The sequence below is a fragment of the Corvus kubaryi genome, unplaced genomic scaffold (genome assembly GCF_017639235.1).
Source record: "Corvus kubaryi isolate FWS band 111438036 unplaced genomic scaffold, C.kubaryi_AGA036_p1.0 37354, whole genome shotgun sequence".
Lineage (NCBI taxonomy): Eukaryota > Metazoa > Chordata > Aves > Passeriformes > Corvidae > Corvus > Corvus kubaryi.
The window spans coordinates 4,184,943-4,209,481 of record NW_024581116.1 but is presented as its reverse complement, the minus strand read 5'-3'; the positions used below and the strand labels follow the sequence as shown (position 1 = coordinate 4,209,481).

At 41.1% G+C, this 24,539-nt stretch overlaps 1 protein-coding gene across 1 annotated transcript in view; it reads right to left on the bottom strand.

The window, feature by feature from the left end:
* The window catches only part of OPN5 (opsin 5), a 36,844-nt gene extending 25,869 nt beyond the window's left edge, over positions 1-10,975 (bottom strand). Inside the window, exon 1 of the mRNA XM_042032961.1 lies at positions 10,628-10,975. The gene's annotated coding sequence lies outside the window, so the exon portion shown is untranslated. The remainder of the gene's footprint in view (positions 1-10,627) is intronic.
* Positions 10,976-24,539: the final 13,564 nt, after the last annotated feature.

Below are 24,539 nucleotides of genomic sequence, written 5' to 3'. Positions count from 1 at the left end.
TTCCCAGGGCATTTCAGGATATAACTCAAAATTGCATAAAGCATCCTGCCATGATTTACTTCATGACTGACTTTATCCAAGAACATCATTATTCACATGGCACCACAATATGAAAAACACATCAAGCTATTGGGCAGTGTCCAGAGGAGGCCACGAGGATGGTGAAGGGTCTGGAGGGGAAGATTTGTGAGGAGAAGCTGAGGGCACTTTGTCTGTTCAGCCTGGAGGAGACTGAGGGGTGACCTCAGTGGGGGCTTCAATGTCCTCATGAAGGGAAGAGGAGGGGCAGGGGCTGATTTCTTCACTCTCATGACCAGTGACAGGACTGGGGGAAAGCTGGAGCTGCGTCTGTGCTACTTGTCTTTCTCCATACACTCACGATGACAAGAAACTGGGAATCATCAGCAAGACAGTCCCAGCAATTTCTTTGTATCCTCAGGGGCATTATGTCTGCAGATGGCAGCCCTGCAAATTACATCCATAAACTCTCCTTAGAGTTCCTTAGGTGTTGTGTTCCAAAGCAAATAACTTCTCATGGCCATGGTTATAAACTATAATTGCTGCAGGAATCATGAAGCAGCAGGAGTATTAAATAATAGACTCATCTAGGAAGGCTTGTTGGGGTTTTGTTCCATTTTCTTTTGTGTGGAAATGGGTTATTGAGGTTAAATGTCCTAATATAAATAAAGTGAACCCTGATATGGGAAAATGGGAATCTGGCAAAAACCCATGAAAGTTATCCCTCCAGGACAACTGAAGAAGTAAAGTGAGGAACTCCTGCATAAGACAAAAATATTTCTGCCGTGTTTGAAACCACACAGCCAGGAAATATTGAGGGCATTCAGACACCCTAATTCCTCTTGCCAGTGCTTGGTGGGGCAGGAGTGGCACTCAAGAACTCAGCACTTGGCTCAGGGCTTCCATATCTTTTGCTGTGGGACCTGGGACAAGATGTGAAGCTCTAAATTTTTCCCCTCAGAAGTCCAACCTGGAGGGAGACTAAATGAGAAGAAAAAAAAATGTTTCATTATTTTACTCATTTGCTCTCTCTTCTGCATCTTGAAGACAAGCAGTCTTGTCAATAACAGACCTGTGTGGCCAAGTACACCCATGTACACCTAAAGCATTCACAATCCTCTCCCCACTGTCCTTCTAGCTTTGGGAAAAAAAAAAAAAGATTTTACTGAAGGGGATTGAATCACGAAGGCACACTGCTACTCTAGACATGGGAGAGAACAAAAAGTCACCCAGGCATGTGGCTCCAAGCAGCATCAAATATTTAAAGTTCAGCAGTTTCATTGGAATTTTTTCTTTTTTTAATTAAAAGAAAAAAAGGCTGATTAATTTAAAAATTAGTTTATTAAAAAAAAAAAAAAAATCACTGTTCCAGACAGCAGAGCAGCCATTTAAATTTGGATCAGATACTGTGGTACAACAACCTGGACAGTCTAAAAAGACCATCTTGTATAAAAGGATAGCCAAAAGCATGAATCTAGGAAATAATCAGGATCATCCTGTCCATCCTATCATGCCACAGGCCTTGATCCAGATTCCACCTGGCCTTTAAAATGATCCTGATGCTTTTCTATCCCCCAGCTTGCACAGTCCCACAGCTCCTCTGTGGCTGCAGCATTTGAACCACGTGGGTGGCTGAAGTGATGCAAATGGAAAAGCACATCTGGGACCTGTCAGCACAATTTGGGTTTGATACACATACCAAAATGTTTAATGGCAAGTTCCTCTTTTAAGCCACAGCAGAATCTCCCACTCAAGTCAGTATCAGGTGGCTCACAAGGACAATGTTTTGCTACTTACAAACACAAAAAAAGGAGCTCTAAATAGGAAATTTCAACTTCTATGTATGCTAAACCCATCCAGAAGTCCAGACACTGGATTTTAAATCTGCCTTGAAGCAAAGGTGCAGGTTTGTCAGAGAAATCACAGCCTTGGGACAGGAGGGAGCCCTCTCTGGTCCACATAGACATGGAAAATTTTCCTGCTTCATTTGATATAAGTTGTTTACCTGCTTGCAAATGTTAATGTTGTGACAGACTGTCCTCTCTGGTTGCTGAAGAAAAAACACTTTATCTCAGCTTTACGTAGAGAGAGCACATTATTTCTTGAAAATTTTCAACAAAACTAAAAGGAAATTAATGTCTAACTTCCAAGTAGGTATGCAAACATTCCTTATTATTTTAAATCATGTCTGGTGAATTAAGAATAAGTTCCAGATATAAGAAGATAAAAACCAACTCCACTTGATTTACACAAAAAGTGCTACAGTGAAATATAATGCAGGAGGCTAATACTTGATTATGGCCTTAAAAGAAATTTATCATCCTGAGTAGACAGGAATTAATTGTGCCCCCCAAAATGAAGTTTTATTCCAGCATCAACTTCACTTTTAGAGTTCATAAAATGGAAAAGGAGGTAATTAACAGAGCAGAGTAATTAATACTCTCATAATTCCAAATCAAGAAAAGCCATAATCCTAATCAGCATCTAGTGTCTAAATATTGGGTAAAAAAATATGGAAAGGTATAACTTTCGTACTAGAAGGAGAAGCCTAGCAAATGTAGGGGATGTGCATTTTCACAAATGAATTATTTCAGGAACCAAGATTTGAACTGCCAACTCTGTTGATTTTATTTATACATGTGTTTTATAAGGTATCACAGTATTAAATGCTTCATAAAGGTCATAAATCTTCTGACCCACAGCTCCTAAAAGTAAATGAGTCAGCAACAGGGACTATAAAATACTATTTTAATAGAAACACCAGTGATCCGTGCTAGTACCAATCCTCATAGCTTGCAAGTTCATGTGAACTCCTAAAACATTTTGGGAAGCTACAAACGGGAGGTGTACCAACCCAGGTTCAAATTATTGTGTCCTCTTACATGGGGCTTAGACAAATATGGGTACATAGTGGCAAAATCTGAAGTCTTTAAGTTAGTAAGAAATATAAATTAGTAATTAACCTAAATTAGTAAGAAAACAATCACTGTGCTCATGTTAGCCAGCCAAAAATGAATGTACTCAATTTATGTACAACAGCCCAACTGGTATGAGGTACAGAATGCATTTTTGTAAATTTGCAGGCAAATGAAGGAAATATTAATGCCAACTATTAAAAAAATATGAAAAAACTAAAACAATGTTGTAGCTCAATGAAAAAAGTTATTTAGTATGGGAAGCAGCAGTGTGTAGTGAGTGCCATAGGAATCCCAGAAACTGAACTATTCTCAGATGCTGCCAAAATCCTCTGTGGAAGTTACTGTGGCAGGGATGCTTTAATGTACTTGACAAGAGAGCACAAGAAATCAAACATTATTTCCAAAGTCATGGCCCACAGACAAGTGTTGCAATTATTTGTAAAGGCAGATTAATTTATCAAGGGATAAATGGCAGAGTGAAACAAAAGATGTCCATAGCAAGAGTCAGTAGGGCTCGTTTTGAAAGATTAATACAGCTAAAGTGATAACACTATCAATTGTATTAATTAAGAAAATAATTTTCTGCTCTCTCATGATATGTTAAAAACAATAAAACTATGAATAATTTTATCAGAGTCAGTAAAAGACAAAAGCTAAAATCATTAATTAGTGCCAGTAAATACTATCTTTTTAAGAGGAAAAGAGGTAATTATCTCTTCCTTTAATTTGTCCAATGACATCCATTTCTCAGTGTCTCCACAGCAAAGTCAGTCAGCTCTCAGTGTCTGCTGGGTCCCAGCTCACACTGTCAAGTATCATTTCTATCCTAAACTTTCCCTGGGTATATTTTGAGGAGCTCCTTTCACAGTCTGGGGCTGTGGAAGCACAGGCAAAGGTCCCAGTGGGCATTTCCTCATCCTGCCCCACCATCCTGGCTGCTGCACTGGTGACACGGACCATGGTGACTGTCAAAACTCACAGCTACGACATACATCCTTAGCCAAGTATTTCCCAATAGTCCAACCAGACACTTTATTTAGGAACACAAATAATAATGATCAGAAAACTTATTTCAAAACAGCTACAGAGCACCATCCTTTTTCTTTTTTTTTTTTTTCTTTTTTTAATCTCCTAATGTAGTAGAAGAAATTCTCTTAAAAAAAATGGGTTTTGTTTAATCTCAGTTTAGGGCTAAATCCTGAAGATTCAAGCTGTAGACTGGAAATCTGTCTTTTGTCCTTAGTAGGCTTATTTAACACCAGGCTGCTGGTTATTTTACAGTGGATTCACTCCCACCTGTTGAAGAGGAAACATCACTTTGAATGCACTAAATTAAAAGTTTAACATGTTCTACATTTCAGGTGTGCACTGTGCTCCATCCCATCACATCCCACTGCTGCTTTTGCGCTAATAATGATATAAAACAGGAAATTTGGTATGCCTCATGTTTCTCCCACAAGAGAGAAACAGAGCTTTTGGAACAACAACTTTTGGTCTGCTGATACCAAGAAAATGCTTCAATTCTGCCTGTCACAGAAGATCTGCCCAAACAACCTAAGGCAACATCCCACAGGAGCACTGGAAGGGCAGGGGTGAGAGAAAAGCGACACTCAGATCACAGAATCATAGAATGCCTTGGGCTGGAAGGGACCTTCTAAGGTTATTCCATTCCAACCCCTACTGTGGGCAGGGACACCTTCCACTATCCCAGGTTGCTCCAAGCCCCGTCCAGCCTGGCCTTGAACACTTCCAGGGATGGGGCAGACACAGCTTCTGTGGCAACCAGTTCCTCACTGCCCTCAGTGTATGTGGTCCCCATCTCAGGCTAAACACCACTCAGGTATTTTAAATAAAGTCCTGGTTGGGTATATAATAACCTAATAACCATAGGACATAACCCTATGTCCTATGAAGTAAAACTATTACTAAATAGTAATAGGTTTCGTGTTTGGCCTAATCAATTTTTTTTTAAATGTGACAATAATAAGTTCCCAAGTGGTTATGTGAGTGTTTGGTGCTTCCTTCCCCTTAAGGATTGGTTGTCAGAGTGTCTGCAGCTACTTTTACTTTCCTAGGCAGTGCAGACCCACAGCAGTGGATCTGCAGAGCAAAACAGCTGCTGTTGAGGACCTTCATTTTTCCAAGGCTTTCCACTTTTCAAGCACTAAAAAGAAAATAGAAAAAGAAAATAGAAAAAGAAGAAAAGCAGAAAGAAAAAGAAAAAAAGAAAAAGAAAAAGAAAAAGAAAAAGAAAAAGAAAAAGAAAAAGAAAAAGAAAAAGAAAAAGAAAAAGAATAAGAAAAAGAATAAGAAAAAGAAAAAGAAAAAAGAAAAAGAGAAAAAGAAAAAGAGAAAAAAAGAAAGAAAAAGAAAAAGAAAAAAAGAAAGGAAAAGGGAAAGAGGAAAAGGAAAAGGAAAAGGAAAAGGAAGATAGTGAATGATAAGCCTGTTTATAATTGATTCCTTAATTCTGGTTAATAACCATAGATCAAAACCCAGGTTCTCAAAAGATATTTCATGGCATAAGTGCTTCATGCAAAGTGGTAGGCACACTTGGACAAGCACTGGGAATTAATCCAGTTATCAAGGACTGGTTTGGTTTTGGTTTTGCTGCCTCAGAAGACCAAAGGATTCCACGTTGGTACATCTCCAATGTCCAAAGCTGGGAGCAGAGAGCACTGCACCACAAGGTGCCATCCAGCCCATCTACTGACCTTCTTTCCAGCACATTCTGTGCTGGAAGGCGCCCAGTGCCTGTGAAAAGAGATTTAAAACCACAACAAAAGAAACCAACTCGTTCTGATTATTAGAAATGAGTTTGTGCTTGTATCAGTGCTGCAGACACTCATCTTTAATTAAGACAAACAATTCCACTTTTAAATAATATATTCTTTAAAATGGAACCGTTCCACTATAGCCAACCTCAGGAGATGCAAACTCCTGACTCAGACACTATAAAATGTCAATACCTAGCCTCAAAACTTCTGAGATTAAAGAAAAAAAAGTGATTTGAGGTTTCTTGTTTGGCCTAATCAATGCAGCTTTGCCAGCCCTACGTCTATTTTGCTCCCTGCTTTCTTCTCATCTCTCACTGGGGGTGTTTCAACGTGTCCTTCATGGCTTGGCCAGGCTGTTCTTACCCTGAGGGATGCCAGGGCATGCCATCCCCACCTCTTTCAGGATAGAAGTCAACCACATAACAATGGTTACCTTCCTGACCTCTTCCTCCTGTAGGCAGGGCACAGAAGGAGGGGGGAGAAAATCTTGGGTTTTGCTGCAAAGCACCTGATGTTTTCTCTAAGGTTTAGGCAAATCCAGGGAAATTTCACCCAGAGTTGCCACAAGCATGATGTTTTGCAGGAGTTGAGTGACAGCAACCAAAAGGACCTGACCTTTACCTGTAATTTATCACAGAAACACAAAATCATAGAATGGTTTGGTTTGGAAGGGACATTAGAGACCATCCAGTTCCAACCCCCTGCCATGGGGCAGGGACACCTTCCACTAGGCCAGGTTGCTTCAGAGGTCCATCCAACCTGGCCTGGAACACTTCCAGGGATGGGGCATCCACAGCTTCTCTGGGCAACCTGTGCCAGGGCCTCACCACCCTCGCAGTAAAGAATTCCTTCCTGATGTCCAATCTAGCCCTGTCCCTGTGAGTTTATTTCCATTATTTACCGGGCACTGACATTTGGTTTCAGGGGTTTGCAGACCCCCCAGTGACTGCATCACAGCAGGCACAGCAAGAGACTTTCCATGCCCCAAACAAACTCCAGTGTATGAGGTCTTTAGGTCCCATATTCCTCTACAACATCACCTGGAGAAGGTGGGAACTTTAGGGTAGCTGCTGCCTCAGCAACTCTAAACCACTGTCACAACCTGTCCTGGCTGGGGTTTTGTCCATTTATATTTCATCAGACACCAAGACTTTGCCACTGCCCATCATTTCCATCCTAGTCTACCTGTTTTCCCATCTCCTGAAGGAAATTCTTACAGTTCCCTACCCTTCTGAGGGAGCAGAAAGGTCTGGAGGACCAAGCACAGAGCAACCCCCAGGGTCCTGCCAAGTCTCATCCCTTCTACTTGATGTGCAGTTTTCAGCAAATTGCTAAACCTCTTCCCCCCAAAGGAAAACAGAGGGAATCTGTATCTACAGGGGAACGTGAGCCAATGGACTGATGTGTTCTGGTGCAACGGCTCCCAAGTCCGTGATCCGAGCAAGAACAATGTGTTCTGCTGGTTTGGAAAATGATTATAAACCACAAGGTGTCCTGAGGGATGGGGAGGTACAGTGAAGTACAAATGAACTTCTTAGCTATGACAGACTAAGATTTTGCAGGCATACTCTGAGATCTGAAATTGTGGGGTTTTTTTCCCCCAGGACAGCATCTTCAGAAGAAAACTGATTCACTTACAATAAAGAGATCAAAACTGAAATTTCAGATCTGTCTCAGCAGCCTGTTATGTTTTCAATGTTTGATGTGAAAAACCACAAGCATTATTGTTTTCGAAAGTTGTACAATTAGTCCTCAATATCCAGAAGACGTAACAGCATCCACAAGCCTGCAGTCAACCAAATTATACAATTTATTTGTGGGTTTGTTTTCCCATATCTCAACAAAACAATAAATAATGCTCTCTGGCCTGCTAATATCCCTGAGAATGGCCATATATGTGTGTGTATATATATATTTTTTTTTGGTTTTGGTTTTGGTTTTGGTTTTGTTTTTTTTGTTCAGGAACAGAATCTGAAGGTGCTGGGGCATGCAAATAATGGAATGCTTCTTTCAGCTCTTATCTGATTTCACGGCAGGTTAAATCCTGGTTTTGTTGTTACAGATGAGCGTCCAGACTATTCCTAATAATGGAAATTTCACAGCCTCCTGAGGTAAACTTTTCCTGAGGTTAATCAAAATTTTCAAAGAAAGAAACTTGAGATCACACACTTCTTAAAGAACTTACATCATTAGGTCAGAGAGAATAATTTTCCTCCCAAATCCTTAATATCTGATACAGGTAGATCCTTTTGGGGAAGAATAATATTAGGGATTAATTTCAGTATTTTAGGGGTGCAATTAGTGAAGATCCAATAATCTGCTGCATTCAGCCTTGATAAAAGTCTTGCTAATGCAAAATGGATTATGAACAGGGCTGTGCACAAGGAAAGGAAATTCAAGTGCCTTGAACAGGTAACACACATCAAGAAGGGTAGGAGAATATTGAACTGGCAAGAATTGGGCATCAAAAGTGCTTTTAATGACTCAAAAAAAATTGCAATTCACCATGATAATATACCACAAAATATGCATGAATTGCAAGAGGTCTAAGTGCAGGAAGGTGAGAGGAAATCAATAAAGTTCAGAAGAACCTGAATTCAAAAGCAAACATTATTTTTTCTGGTGAATAGAAGGCATTTAAGAAGCACTGAAAACAACTCAATTTGAGAAATTAAAATTAAGAACTATGTAAAGGTAAATGTTTGGTAAACAACAATAAAGATTTCCTTCTGCTTGGGCTTTAGTCCATAAACCCAACCTAAATGCAAAGCATCATAGGCAACAACCCCGCAACAAGATCTGATCACTCTCTGCAAAGCTCCTCAGGGTTGGTAGCCAGCCTATTAGGAGGAAAAGATCTGTGTTCCCACTGTATTCCCAGGGATCCCACTGACACATCAGAATTTCCTTACATCCATGTTTGAGCTCACCTTGATCACGAATCTGAAGGCACCCGCCCCTGCTCTTGTCTGGGGCAGACAGGGCCATATTTTCTTGCAATATTCTTCCTGGCAGTGCTGGTAGTGACCAGATCAGCCCTGTGAAGCTGCCACAGCAAAGTAACCTGGCAGATTTCTGGCTCTACCCTTCTCCTTAACTTGCAGTGGGAACCTGGCTGTCTCTGTAGACCTGAGCCAAAACAAAGCTAAAGAAAACAGAGGCAGACACTTCACAGGATCTGGAGAGACTGTAAAGGTTTTATTGAATCTTTCTGAGGTAGTGACAGCACAGCATTTCACACTCCTGCTTCACTGAGGTTGGCTTGGGAAAAAAGCATGTGCCACTCAAATGTGGGAGCTACATAATCAGCAGAGACTGTCTAGGAGAAAATGTAAAGCAGTCACAGCCAGGCATCGTTTAGAGAGTAACAAAAAACAGTCTCAGTAACCCAGCAAGTGGCGTTTTAACCAAGAAAACCCCAAGTGTAGCACCACTAGAGAACTAGCAACAAGGAAAAGCCATGAAAACAAGACCAGCTGAAGAGCAGAAAGGCAATGCCAGATCTCAAGAGACAGCACCTGAAATCTCGTTTAGGCTCCTGGAGCACTTTTCCATAGAAGTTTCCTATTGCAGAGGAAATCCTGTCCCTCTGCTTCAGCATCACTGCCCATTTGTCCACTAAACAAATGTCCTGGAGACACACAAACACCCAACTCTGTCCCAGGGAAGAACAAGTGACTTCCTGGCAGACCAACACATGAAATCTCATCTGATCCTTTCTCATGTAAAACATAAGGCTTGGGGTAAGTAAATGCACAACTATTTTCCAGCTCATAAACTGAATTAGAGCGGCTTAGTCATCTATGTGCAGTCATGTAACGAGTCAGGGGCGGGGAATGCAACTTTCTGCTGGATCTCTCTCCTCTTGTTACAGGCTGACCCTGATACTAAAATTGTCCTTTTGCTGCCTGTTTACCATTGAGGAAGTTCAGCACTGCAAATTGGGGTGCAGGCAGGCACACAGAGCGGGTGTCTGCATCCAGCTCAGCAAAGAAACATCCCCCAAATGCATGCAAATACAATGATATATTGATGCCTAATTCTTGGGTGAGTACTTCAGTGCTATTTTGTTATTAAATGAAGCTTAGAGCTCAGCTAAATACAAAGAACTGTATATTCTTTGGTGCAAAGTGCCATCACAACCCTGTGCTGATCTACAGTTGTTCAACTCTGGGCAGTTCCCTTCTGTCAGTGAACAAAGTTTCTGCAAACACTTTCTCTCTTGTTGTAAGGGAGTTTTTTGGGATACTAATTTTAATTTCTTACTTTGAAATCAACTAGTAATCAGCATTAAATCAATACCAATCAGATAATCAGTATCAAATCAATCGATGTTTTAGGCTCCTGGTATTGCCCACAGACACAAGTGATTAATTCTCTTCCAAATTCATTCTGTAATAAAGGCAATGCCAGGTTTGTGCAGAACTCCAAAAAGATTAATGGAAAAGCCAGCCCAAAAAGGACAATATTTATCAAAATGCCATTAGACTGACCAGTCCTGTTACATCATGAAATTATCCTTGGTTATATCACACACGCCTGAAGACTCCAATGCCTTCAAAAGGAGTGGAGGAGAGAAAAGAATAAATGATGCTGTGCAATATCAAAACTTCCAGAATCTTTTCCTGAATTTCTCAGATACACTGCAGAAGGCTGCACCCTGACATCTTCATTCCTATGATGAAACATTTTACTCTAGAGGAAGGAGAAGAAAAATAGAATAACAATCAAAAGGATTCTGTGAGAAACTAAGTATGAGAGAAGATAATATGAAAATTACCTAAATTAAGAATACAGTGAAAATAGGTAATGTAAGCACCCAGGTGTGCATCTGTGCATGCCATTTTGCACCTGCATATTCTTGTGCATGTAAAAACACACTCTTTCAGCAAGAACAGGAGAAACAGAACTTACCTTATTAATGAACTCTGTATAGACCATCCCCCTAGAGCTCCACAGCTGCTTTTACTTCAAAGTCTGGACCACAATGATCTGTAAAAGCATAAATCCACAGTGGTCTTGGTGTTTAAAGTTTTAGAGTTCAAGAGGAAGAGGAGAAAATCATTCTGTTCCTCAGTACGAGGCAGTCTCCCTCCTTCTCGCACTTCCCATCTCGGACTCCCAGACCCTGGAATCTGCGCTGTTCCTCCCTCTCTCACTCTCCCCAGTGGTGCTGCTGTCAATCATCCATCTCACCCCATGAAATTCCCTCTCTGGAGCATCCTGCCCCTCTGTCCGTGCCAGGCAGCTTCCCAAAGTGCAGGGACCCCGGGAGTGCAGCAGGCAGAGGAAGGGGCGTAAGCCAGAGCCAGGCAAAGTCTGTCACACCACATGTCACACACTGCTGGGAGCCTCCTGCCAGCACAGCTGGAATCCTGTGCATCGCCCCCGACACAGAACCTAGGATGCTTTTAAACTTGAAGGTGCTTTTTCTCATCAAGTTATTCTGACTTTTCTGGTAAGAGAGGAAAAAGACCTGCAGTCCTAAAAGGTGCTTTCACAAAGGTAATAAAAGCATCTTTCAGTATTGCATTTCACTTTTCTTCACCAGCACCACCAGGCAATTATAAGGCTGGGCTGGATGGTAAAAAGATGTGTGTGTAAATCATCATCACTACCCCCAACTCAGAAAGTTTTTACATTAACTGGAGACCTGACTTTCAATCGCCACTGCAGCAAAATAAAATCTGAAGCCTGCAAAAGAAGTTTACAAAGATGAAATACAGGGATTGATCCTCGATTTTCTTCACTGAGGCAGATTTCTGAGTCTGTACAGCCAAATCTCAGAGTCAGTTCTCTTTCATCAGCTCTGATTAAGAATCACTTTCCTAGGTAACACAGCAAACTGAATCCAGTCCTAGATACAGAAAGAATATTGCAGGGAACATTTTTAGATGCTTCGCATCCCAACATTTACCCTATCACCTTTCTGCCAGGGGCTAGGAATTAAGGGGCTGCAGAAGTCACTGAAAGATTTTAATAAATTACTTCACTTGGCATTTTAGTATTAAAGATAAATAGAGAGGATGACACTTTTTTTGTTTCATTAAAAAAAAATCATCATGATTTCATGGGTGTCTTTCTGTGCTTGCCAGAGGTGGAAGGATTGTGTTCTAGCAGTAAAAGACAAAAAAAGGATTCTCTCCTAAAATGGTAAAAGATAAGAGGCAGCAAATGATTTCCAGAATATGGATATTCCTCTTAGCCAGTGTAGTCTCCCAGTGAGGCTGGATACCACTCTCTGATGGTTACATAAAACAGAAAAGCAACCTGTTTTCTCCTTTCCTAATGAAGGAACTGGGAGTAGCCCAGTTTTTGGGTACAGACTGGCCCCAGTCAGTTCACCCTTCCTTGGCACACACCAGTCCTTCAGCACAAAAGCACTGCATGTAAAGGGAGGAATCATGAAACTCCAGAAAGGGACTCTCTGACTGACCCAAAATCCAGGCTACACCCTCAAAGACCCTGTGTGGCAAGTGACTTGAGGCCAGTTCACTGCAGGATTAACAGGAACACAGAGCTTTATGCTCGGTTGGTTTGAAGCTGCTCTGCAGAGCATGCTCATCATTAATGCCATGTTTTATTTAGGGGGTGAAGAACCCTGGCAGAGGAAGGTGAAAAGTACATGATTTTCCAAAGAGGAAATTCACTCTAGGTAAGAACTTCAGTCTTCCAAACTGTCACTGCGTGCCAAAACAGCTGCAGACACCAGCTAAGCTCTTGGGATGTGGAGCTCTGAGCCCTCCAAAACCACCCCTGTGCTGCAGCCCTGCAAACCTTTAGAAGAGAGCAAGGCAACTGCCTGCTTTGTAGGTGTGAGTCCTGGGGACAGGTGACACCGTGTGTCCCTCTTCACCTCTAGTTTTTCGCATCAACATGGAGCAGAGCACTAAACATCAGCATTTAGTGAGGGTTAAAGACAGCAGCATAACTCAGGATGGCCAGCACTTGGAAAGGGTAAAGAACGGTGGAAAAGGAGGAGGAGATGGGTGTAATTTAGAGCATCACCCAGAGCCTGCAGCACTAGGAGATAGCAGAAACATGGTTCTTCTCCAAACACTGGTTTCTTTAAAGAGGTCTTTGATAGTTGCTCTGGACTCAAAAACCAATAGATGTAAAATATAAATCAAAGTCCTTCTGGCACATGTCACTTATCTCTAGGAAAGAGTTTGCAGAAATCATAGCTAACAACTCATGAAAGGCAGCGATGGAAGGAAGCTGAGTTTATTCCCCAGTTTATTGCAGGTGGTGACATTGCCATTTTTAGTAACAGATCACTGATGTTGTCCCCATCTTAGCTCCCATCTTAACTGGTCTTGACTTCCTTTCCTTGCTCAAGAAGCAAAGTAGTCAAGGCACTAAAATCTTAACAGCAAAATAAGAAAAGTGGTGAGAGGGTTATTTTTTTAATCACAGTCCTTGTTCTCTAAACCTTGGACTTGCTCATATTTGGCAAGATTCAGTCCTATTACATATGGCAAAATCCCAGCAAAGAACCACATGTGAGTGAAAGTCCTGGCAGAGTAAGGGTTCATGGCTGGGAAAGAAGCTCACTAACAAAAATAGTATAAAAATAGCCCCAGGCAAACCGCAAAACCGAGGAGTTTTTGAAGATTTTTATTGTGCCAGGCCAGGCTGAGGATGTAGTTGAATGTTGTGAACTGTCTCATGAACTAGTTCAGGCTTAGTGAAGAGGTGAAACTCAAGGATTCAAGTTGTTGAACAACTTTTTCAGGAATCTCAGAGGAAAAAACTCACAGTTTGGAAAATGTTCCACTTACTGAGGAAAACTAAGAAACTGCTGGTGTCCCCAAGCTTGGATGAATCTAAGTGGCATGTACCATGAGAAACAGAGAAATAAAAGCCAATATTGAATATGCTTGCAAGGACAGAAAACTGAATACTTTATTGATTTTTTAGAAAACAAATGTACAGGAAAAAAGAAAGGCTCAGAGAAAAATATCCTTCAGCCTACCAGTTCATTCATTCAATTTTTCTTCCTATTTTTAAAGCAGCTTTTTAAAAAATTATTGATTTAATGCAACAGCAAATAAAGAATAAATCAGAGTGGCAGCATTTCTATTACTGATACACCACAGCTCTGCAAGGTGTCTTCAACACCCAGCACGAGGCACAGCGAAGCTCCATGCTCACTGCACAGCACTGTGGGGTAACCCTGGTGCAACACAAAGAACATCAGTGCAGAGCAAACATGGTCGTGTGCCAAGGGCAGGGCGTTTGAAATGCTCAGCATATTTATTCACATGGTTATTAAAAAAATAATAATTGTGGCTTGATGCTTAATGTCACACTGATCAACTGAGATAAAAATTAACTCCCTGCTCTGCTTACGCCATTTCATCTTGGCTACATGAAGTGGAATGAAAGAAGGGGGTTTGAGTGCGAGGGCTTCATCCATCTGGATGTGTCCAAGGAAACTCTTCCTATTCCTATTATTGCCTCATTAAGAAATAGATGCCAGGACTCATTAGAGGGCCAGGCTGTGCAAACCTCCAAGTCATACACTGCAGCATGTGACACAGCCAATTAACACAATGCCAGTGCAAATCTTGAGGCACAGAAGAGCTTGGTGAGGTGGGTGCCATCCTGTCCTGGAGGCTCATCTTCTGTCTGCCAGAACACATTAACTGGGCCATGGACTCTGCTGGGTCTACTCAGGCCATTTTGAATGATATTTTGAATATCACTGCTGCAACTGGATTATCACTGGATTTGCCAAGTGGAGCAATTGTGCACATGCCCAGGACTTCCCTGTTGTGGAACTAGAGGAGCTTTAAGGCTTCTTCACAGTGCCCCTTCTCTCTGGGAGATACCTTGCTCAGCAAATGGGTAGGGTAATGAGAACCAAAATAAAGTCTCTAAACACCCCTCCCTTTTTCCAGGGCTCAACTTCACCCTGGATTTTCTGGCCCTCCTCCCCTCAGTGGTGCAGGGGGACAGGCAAGGGGGGCTGTGGTCAGTTCATCACATGCTTCTGGAGATCCTTCCTCCTCAGAGAGAGGACTCCTTACACTGGTCTCCTGCTCCAGTGTGGGCTTCCTCTCCCAGGAGACAGATCCAGATCCCAATCCCAGGATGAACCGCTTCAGTGTGAGTCCTTCCCACAGGCTGGAGTTCTGCATGAACTGCTCCAATGTGGAACCCTCCCACAGGCTGCAGTCCCTCAGGAATGGGCTCCTCCAGTGGGGTTCCCCCTGTGGGTTCACAAATCCTGCCAGGACCCTGCTCCAGTGTGGGCTTCCTGCAGGGTCACAGCCTCCTTTGGGCATCCCCCTGCTCTGTTGTGGGGAGGACAACATGGCTCCATGGCTGCAGGTGGATCTCTGCTCCCTCACGGATCCCCATGGGCTGCAGGGGCACAGCTGCCTCTCCGTGGGCTGCGCCGGGGGCTGCAGGGGAATCTCAGCTCCAGTGCCTCCAGCAGCTCCTGCCCCTCCTTCTGCACTGACCTTGGTGTCTGCAGAGCTCTTCTTCTCACATGTTCTCACTCCAACAGGGAGGCTTTTTTCCTTCATTCTTAAATATGTAATCACAGGGGCCATTTCGCCTCACTCAGAATGCACAACTGAGAGTAGTCAAACAAACTGCCCTCTAAAAATGCCAACTTTTCTAGAACTGGAGAACTAAGTCTAAAAGTAGTCCTAACTCTAACTTTTCCTCACACATCCCCCCAAAACACCTTGCACCAACCTCCACTGCAAACGTAGGCAATGTCTCCTTTAGCACGCCTGCATGGAGTAATGTATTTCTCTTACTAAGCCATATAAAATCTGTGTGATCAATCAAGCCACTAATTCTGTCCTCTGGGTGTGCAGAACTTGCCAAAGACAACTTTAAACTAGGCCACCTGCTGACAGTTCTCTCAGGCCATCTGGGTACATCTCACTTCAAAAAAAGGCCTCTCTCCAGCAGTGAGGACACCTTGGGATCCTCTGCTTTCAGCCAGTGGTCCCCGGCTCCCGAGAGGAGGGACAGGGATGGCACAAAGCAAAGAAACAGCCAATAAATAGCAGGTGAGCAGAATTCCAGACTTTATCCTATGGCATATGAAGATCATTATATGTGCAGGCTAAAATCCATCTCACCTAATGGGAGTTGCTGAAATGTTAAACATCAAAATTTAAATATCTGTCAGCTTTTTATCTTTAAGCATGAGGGAAAAAAACCCCAAAACCAGAAATCACTTTTACCATGGAATCATTCAAAAGAGGAAATTGGTTACAGAGAAATAGAAAAATGTAGTTTGATTAAAAATTGGAAATTAAAATTTCTGATGTTAGATACTTCCTAAAAACTCATTTTTAATTTCTTCATCCCTGAAAGTACATATTAATTCTGAAATTGAATGGAAGTTAAGCAGTTTACTTGCTTCTGGGTTTTTTTAGGGGAATGAGGACTACACAATTACACTGCCCAAGTTTTACCCAATAACTTTTGAACCTCAAAAACAGAAACAAATGGAAATCGCTAATTTATTTGTTTATCGCTAAACAAATGGAAATCTTTTAATTCTTTGAAGAAATATCAAAAAACATAGATAAAGGAGATGCAGAACCATAGGCAAAGTAAGGAGAATCACCAACTTTACAGTTTGGAGCAGCAAATCCCTTCTTTGGCAGCAAATCCCTTCCCTGTCCATCTTTATCTGGAGAGATGTGCTTGGCTTTGTACCTGCCATTCTTTCAGCTGCAAACTTCCCTGCTATTCGTGTAAGTTTTGTTAAACTAATCCAACTTATGCCAGTTGGTTTAGCAAGTGGTTTTGATAAGGTTCCGTCCAACCCCTTTCTCCTAATTGGGAGAAATAAGGCTCTGCTTGTGCAGTCACCACTGCTCCAACAGCATCCTTTAGAGATAATAATAATTTTAACTCTGTGGTTCTCATTTCAGCTCCTGTTTATTCAGTTTCTGGACATACTGGCAGCCTGGTCTGACTACACTCCTTTGAGGCAATGACAGAGAGAATTGAGACTGTCTTGGTATCACATCCTTAAAAAAAAAGAAACTGTTTGCAGGACTGGGGAGAAGGTGTGAAATGAACCAGGGCTGGGGGTGGGGAAGGGGGGGGGGGGGGTGTTTATGTTTAGTGAATATGATCTGAAAGTTTTCTTCACCAAAAGGGTTGTCAAGCACCAGAACAGGCTTCCCAGAGGAGTGGTGGAATCACCATCCCTGGAGGTATTGAAGAGATGTGCAGATGTGTCCCTGAGGAACATGGTTTAGTGGTAGGTTGCAGTTCTGGGTTAATGGTTGACCCTGATGATATTCACAGTCTTTTCCAACCTAAATTATTCTGTGATTCCATGAAAAGTTGAATTTTTTGGTGGACCCCATATCCTTGAAGCAATGTTGCATCTTTTCCTATGACTCCAGGCTTTTTCAGCTCCATTCTCCTCAGAGAAAGAAGGGAAGGAAACAGAGGGAATATTTTTTATCAACCTCTGTTGATTTATCCCTGATCATACAAGTTCATTTGAAAGCAGAGTTTTGTGCTATGTACCTGATTCCCAGGATCTCACATGAGCCTCCCCTGGAGTCACTGGTTTATTCACCACAATGAAAAGGTTTGATTGTGCCTGCATGACCTCCAACGAGGAGCAGTGACTAAGGAATACAGCAGTCAGATCAGACAGTTTAACACAAGGATGACTCAGCTGAGGCCACCATCTGAGATGTCCAATGGCAACTACATGTGTAAATTGTACTTTCAAGTCTTTCTTTACACTGGGTACTCTTTGGGCACAGCAAACAAGAGAAAACAAATTCCATTCTATAAAACAGAATCTCTTAGAGAGAAGAGAGAGTGGTTGCAAAAGAGAAGAAAAGGAAAATAAATTAAGAATGTGCGGCAGCAACAGCAGTAGAAGGTAGGAAAAAAAAAAGAAGAAACATTTTCCAACCAGTAAAAGCAAGAGAGAAAAGTCTTGAAGTAAAATGGGTTGGAAGATGAAAGAGGCTCAAAGGAAGAGTTTCTGAAAATACATCCTCATTCATTCAAACTGCATCTTCTGTGATTAAACAATCCCCCAAATCCCCTTTAGAGTTTCAGGGTAGGGACATCTCCTCTTTTCAGCTCCCTGTGCAGTTCCACACCTCAGCCTTGTCTATCACTTGCCTTTTCCCCTCTCTCCCTGCTCCCTTCCCAGGCACTGTTGCTTCCCTGTGCATGTTACACGTTTTAGTCCTTGGACCAGTCTCCTCACCTTCCCAGTCCCACAAGTGTCAGGCTGGAGTTTATTTACTGTGCTCCATTTACTTGGAAGGAAAACCAAGGATCTGTGAGGTGGTTTGGAGACTTTTGTGCCTGTTCTGGGTTATATCCATAGTGTGGTCCCAACACAGATTGTCCCAGCTGATTAAGAGCCAGTGTGGGGGCGGGGAAGTCTTTGCAGGCAGCACAGTGGTGAGAAGGCTCTACCGTCAAATTAACAATTTTACCACCAAAAACACCCAGTCCCAAACAGAATTACCTTCAATGCCATAAAGAAAAATTACAAGTTTCTCAAGTCACCTAGAAGGCATTGGAGATGTCCTCGGAGATGTGAATAGATAGATATATAATCACAGCAAAAGGCTATTTCTTTAAAAAAATATTCTTTTCTGGAAAATAGTACAAAGGAAATAAATGTTCCATTTTCTCTACTTGAATGTGTTTCTAATGGGTGTGAGACACTACACGCAGGGTGAGGGTTTATGTTTTATATATGCGTATATATATCCCATACCTGAGGGACTCAGTCTTCCTGTGGTTTTGAAAGATTTCTGTGATAAAACTTAGGAGACCATCCAGCTTTTTGACATCAGTGGAACGAGGGTTGTGTTGAGACCATGATGGAAAGAGTCTTTCATGTCAAGATAAGCTGAGCCCAGGAAAAACCATAAGAGCAGTTCCTCACACTATTTCCCAAGTACCTACCTTGTCCTTGGGACATTATCTCACCCCGTTTCCACTTATTTCAGACTTCAGTGACTCAGATTTCATTGGCCACTTTACTGCTGGGAAATCCTTCCCTGGCACTGAATCTGTCATCTACACTTAAGCTGAATGTTTGGCCACATTTTTGGCCGAGCCAAACCAGCACCCAACAAAGAAATCCCAACCCTGGGCCAGGAACTGTTCCCAAAAGGGGGCTTGGATAATTACATCATTTTGGAGACCAGAGTTTCTCCACAGAATGGAAATCCTGGCTGGTACCAGGGCCAAAGAGCTGCTGTGACCCTGATAATGCTGCTCCTGCCAATTCACCCTGCATGTGCTGGTTTAATCTTCTCCTGATGGGCATCAGGGACAGGTACACACCTGGTGTATTCCTGGTGGCTTAAACCAGTCAAAAGCAATATTTGCCTTTGCACTAAGGATGATTTTTGTCTCTGTAGCAGTTAGATGTGAATACAAGGAACTAAAAATGTTGAGGTACCCCAGCCTCTGAGACAATACTGACATTTTAGTTTCCCAGTCTATGGGGTTTATGAGCACTTTGTCCTTTTAAATATTAAAGTCAATAAGAGACTGGACTTTTTTTTTTAAGTTATTTTTTAAGATAGCAATTGAAATAATGTCCTCCAATAATCCTGAATGGAATTTTTGTGTTACCCCATGGTAATATTACACAGGGTGTTAAAGGGAGTAAAAGCAAGTCCTGCAAATAAAATCTCCTTTTTTGACTAGTCATTATGCTGGGTTGATGGTTGGCCTTGATAATCTTAAAGGTCTTTTCCAATTTTAATGATTCTAAGATTCTATCAATGCATTTCTGATAAAAAGGCTACTTCTCCACTTCTTAGTAAAGGAAGCAGTACCAAGAACCTTTGCAGTATTAAAAAAAAAAAAAGGCAGTCTAAGTGTTCTGAAAAAGGACAAGTTGAGGTTTAAGGAAGTTTTGATCATTAATATGAGAGGAAACAAAAGTACCTCTGCTTCTATACAAAATATGTCCTGATAACAACAAAAAAATATTGCCTAATTCTTGAACAGGCATTGTATTATTTGTATTTTTTCTCCACAAGCACAAGGATCACCTCTTAAGCAATAATTCTTGTTCACACTATACCAAGTTGCAAAGCTAATGCTGTTGTTGTCCTCAGATTGTGAGCTATCATTAAATCCAAAAAGCTTTTATATAAATCAAACAAACTATGGCTCAAGGTGGGGGGTTAATTACTTCAACATGCAAATAAGTAGAGAATCTATTTTCTGATTATATATCTAAGATATTAAGTACAAGTTTAATATAAGTAAATTCAGCATGCATTTAAATAATTTACTATGATAGTATATTTTTAACAAGATGATTGATACTTTGAGACTAAAGTAGGTTAATTGGGAGATGATAAAATGAACAGAGTAAGAATTACAAGCTGAGTAAAATCAAATCAGGCACTGAAATTACTTAAAATACTCCTAACAGATTATATTCACTGAGAGACAGAGACCAAAGGAGAGGTGGAGCACAGAGTGACTACAGCATGGAGAGGTGAGGATGGAACTCATGGCCATGGTAAGCAGATGAGCCTGGCTCAGTCTTGGAAAGGTCAAGGAGAACAGACACAATTTTTTTTCTAAACCCCTCTTTCATGATGTTCTTATTGCAGTATAAATCATACCATCAGCAGGGTGGAGAAAATGCTGTGTAAATAAGAGCCCTCTACACCCAGTGGATTAATTTTAGTGCCTTCACATAAGAGCCTAATGTCCCATGTGGCAGCTGAGTAAAGTTCCAGTCAAAAATGTGCAACCTGAAGTGTTACCCTCTAAAAACATTTTCTTCCTAAAGGAATAAAAGATTTGAAAACATGCAAACCCATGATGGTGGATAAGCCTTCACCTCAGCCATTCCAAGTCTTCAGAAAGGATCTATTTGTTTATTTTAAATCCCTTGCTGTTTGCAGTCTCTCCCTCTAAAAGGTGACACACCAGTGTTAGGATCTCTGCTGGGATACTGGGAGCTCCCAGTCAGAGGCTGGACCTTATAACACAAACTGGAACTTCAAAAAAGGTCTATCCAAGAAGCAGAAAATGATTTAATAAATAACTTCATTAGAACTGCAAATACACCGTTTGAAAATAATGTTCGCTGGAAGGCACAGAAGGATAAAAGATAATTACTGGAATGATAGCTGGAATTTTCACAGCTTTGAGAGCAATTCCTTGAGGACTGGTAAATGATTAACACCTTTGTCTGGAAGGAAAGATGTTCAAAAACAGACTCAGGTGTATCATGACAGGGCATCACACTAACCAGCCACTGCTGAACATGCTTAGATTATTCAAGAGCATCCACATAAATTATATATAAGCTGCACATTTGCATACAAATGTGCTGGTAGGAGCTGGTGCAGTGCATATTTCCAAGGTCCCTGAGCTTTTCTGTAGGAAAAAGTGTTTTGTCATTAATTTCTGCAGTGAAAAGAGAGAAGCCACTATTAAATTCCTTCATTATTTCAACCTTACCAAAACCAGGAAGAGCAGATCAAACTGAAACAGCACATTGGCAATTTCTTTTAGCAATAAAAACAGAAAAGTTTTCTACTCCTATCCAGCTTTTTTTTTTTCCCCCGAGTGATTCTAACAAAAGGGAAGTATACAGCTACTTTGGAAACTAACTCTTGAAAAAAATGCAGGTGTGAGTGAAGCATTCAGTGCTTTTCCTTCATTCCCAAGAACTTTGAGGGAATTCAAACCATTATGTAGGAGGCAGGCATTCATGCAACAGTGAATATTTATAGGTACTTCACTAAACTGTTCTGATCTTGGCTTTGATGAGGTCCCTGGTCCTTCTACGCCGTGAAAAGAAAACCAATTTACTTTTGCTCTGTCACAAGCAAACACAGACCAGCCACTAAACCATTTCTACCAGGAAAATGTGTTTAACTCTCTGTCTAGCAGCTACACAAAAGCCCTGGGAGCTACAGCCTCCAGTGCATCATTGGAAACACGTCCACCTGCCTTCATGTGCACAGTTGAGAGATGTCTTATAATTTTATTTTAGTTCATTGCTACATTATGGTCCTCTAAACTCCCAGTAAAATCAGGGTCTCTTCAAGCTTGGAAAGGTTTTCTGGCTAAAATCTATGGTCTGCTAACTACATGAGGTTGAGATTGTGCACGATTATTTTTTTCTGAACATGTCATTTTATGACATTATAATCCTTGTTTCTTACTGCAGATTGCAAACCTGAAATGACTACTCTGAAGCAAAAATATATAGGTAAGTTTTTCTTTCTTGCTCCCAGAGAATTTGATGAAAGGGTCCCAGATATTTCACAGCAATGTTTTCTCCTTACACCCCAAATCAATTTTAAAATTATTTAACTAGTAATTTTCTGTATCTATTATACCATCCATTCAATCTTCTTGAGATTTTTGAAATCCTGAAATATAACTAAAATATTTCTACAATTACTGTTCACAAGTCATAACAGAGAACCTTAAAAGAAAGATATGTTTTTCTATACCTTTGTGACTGGCTTTTAATAGCCTTTCAGGGCATAATTTAGGGTTTTTCTTAGTTAATAATTTGCCAGCAAAACTAGTGCATGCCTAATTCATGCTAAAGTTCAAGATGATCAGCACATATGGGTGGTTTTTTTCTGAGAAAAGTTCACAGCCAGAAATTGCCTCAGGAATGTTAATTTAATCAGGTCACACTGACATTTTCCCCCTAAAGAGAAATCAGACAATAATAGGAAAAGTCACATCACCTCACATTTCTAATGAAAACAAATACCAACAGCATAAAATGTTCAGCTGATGTAGCCATTGTACATGTGCAAAGGTGAAACTGCATTAACTTGTCAAGACAAAATGATGTTTCCATTATTCTGCCTAAAGTATTCTTTCAACCTTTTTTTAGCTGTGATTACATCTAAGAATGCAACAGGCAGCTCCAGTGAGAGAGTATTCTTAAAAAATCCCAAATAGCACAGAAGATCTAGAAAAGTGATTAAGAGGGTTTTCTGAGAGTGCATTTAGTTCCAGATGCAAATCAGCAGAATTGTATTTTGATACTAAGAAAGAGAGACTAATGTGTCACACATGGAGGAAGGGGGAAGGTTGTGAATTAATTCTAAAGTGTGTCTTGGGCATTTTTTTAGATTAGACCCATGTAGGAACCCAGAGTGCCGAGAATATTTCTCTGCCAGTTTTTAAGGGTTCTTACCCCCCTGAACAACACTGTTTTAGCTTCAAACCTTGGAAAAAATTACCAACAGTCAGACAACAACTAGAAAATACAGTGGTGTGAATTAGGTGATCGACTACTATGTAAGATTGTCACAGGGTGAAAAATTTAGAGGTTTTGGGCTTCTCTTTGTAGTAAATAGATAAGAGTAAAAAGTATCAAAATGGAGGATTGTTGTTGTTCTCTAAACCTTCTTCTCCTTCTTCTACTACTCCATATTCTGCAGTAAAAGTAGTTTGGAATGATTGGATAGAAAATTCCGCAGTTCCTAGTCGTGTTGCTGAATAATTGGTAGGAAAGTGAAAATAATGTACGTTTTTAGTAACTATTGGTTAAAATATCTTTAAAAGGCTGTGTAAATCTTGATAATTAGACTCACTCCTACTTTTCTTCCTTCTATGCAGTACCTGGGTCACGCTAGTGGCTCTGTCCCTCTGATAAGACTTAATAAACAATTATCTGGAAGCATTGAAACTCAAGGAAAACTCTTGGTTTATCTTTGAAACTCCTTGCAAGGACTTTCAGCAAATTCTCTCCCATCAGGAGAGACTTGATTTACGGCATGGTAAAGCGTCAAACCCACTTTGGCTAAATTACAGTTAAACCTCCAGTCAGAGAGGTACCAAACTGCTACCAGTTACTCCATGTGGAAAGAGCTTGGAACAAATAAAGGGATTGGGGAAGCAAATGGAGAGAGAGAGGATGAACTGGCCTTCTAAAACATCTGCTCATGTTTGCCCATAACACAAGAAGCAGAACTGGAGGTGACGTTTGTTATTGCTGTTGCGTTTACAGTCTGTGGTACAACTGTATACAAGTGAAGTTCTGGTAGCAAGTAAATCTGGAAATGAAAGCTTTCATAGGGAGAATACTGACTTACTGTCTCCATAAAATGTTTATCAAAATGTTCACAAATTTGAGAGAACCCCACCTTTTTCCACAAAATATGGGTGCAGTGAAATTGAGAATAGAATTCCAGTTTTATCCACTCATTGTTCTGTCATTTTCAGAAATTTTAATCAGGATACAGAAAGATACAGAAAGATACAGATGGAAACAGAAAGAAGATTTATGACTCATTCTGAACAACATCCACACCAAAAATTAACAAATGCACCTGTGCTGGCGATTTTCTTGTGCAGATGATCCAGAATTTCCTTTCTCCTCATTCTCCCTGCCCATCTCTGACCCCACCCATGGTCCCAGAAGATACTCACAGTACCCACACCCGCCCAAGGGGGAATAATGCAGTGATGCTCTGGAGCATTTCCTGGCTCACCCCCCCAGGAGGAACAGACAGACATGGATTTTTTCCAGGGCAATTGCATTTTGCTCATGGAATGCTGCACTGTCTGTCACAGAGCTCAGGGAGGGACAGAAGCTGAGGAAAGCTGCAAAAGCCTCCATTTGCAAATTACTCCATTTCCTCAAAATTTCCCTATGGCAAAAGGCAATAACCTGTTTGAGAGTCGCAGGGAGAGGATGGCAAGGTGCAGGTTGAAGGCTGGGGGAATTTTTTGCCTGAGTGACTTGAGGTCTTCACCTCATCACCTTTGCTCTAAAAACTCAGGTCAATATTTATAGAAAATACAAAGCCAAATGCAGATATCTGACGTTTCTGAAAGT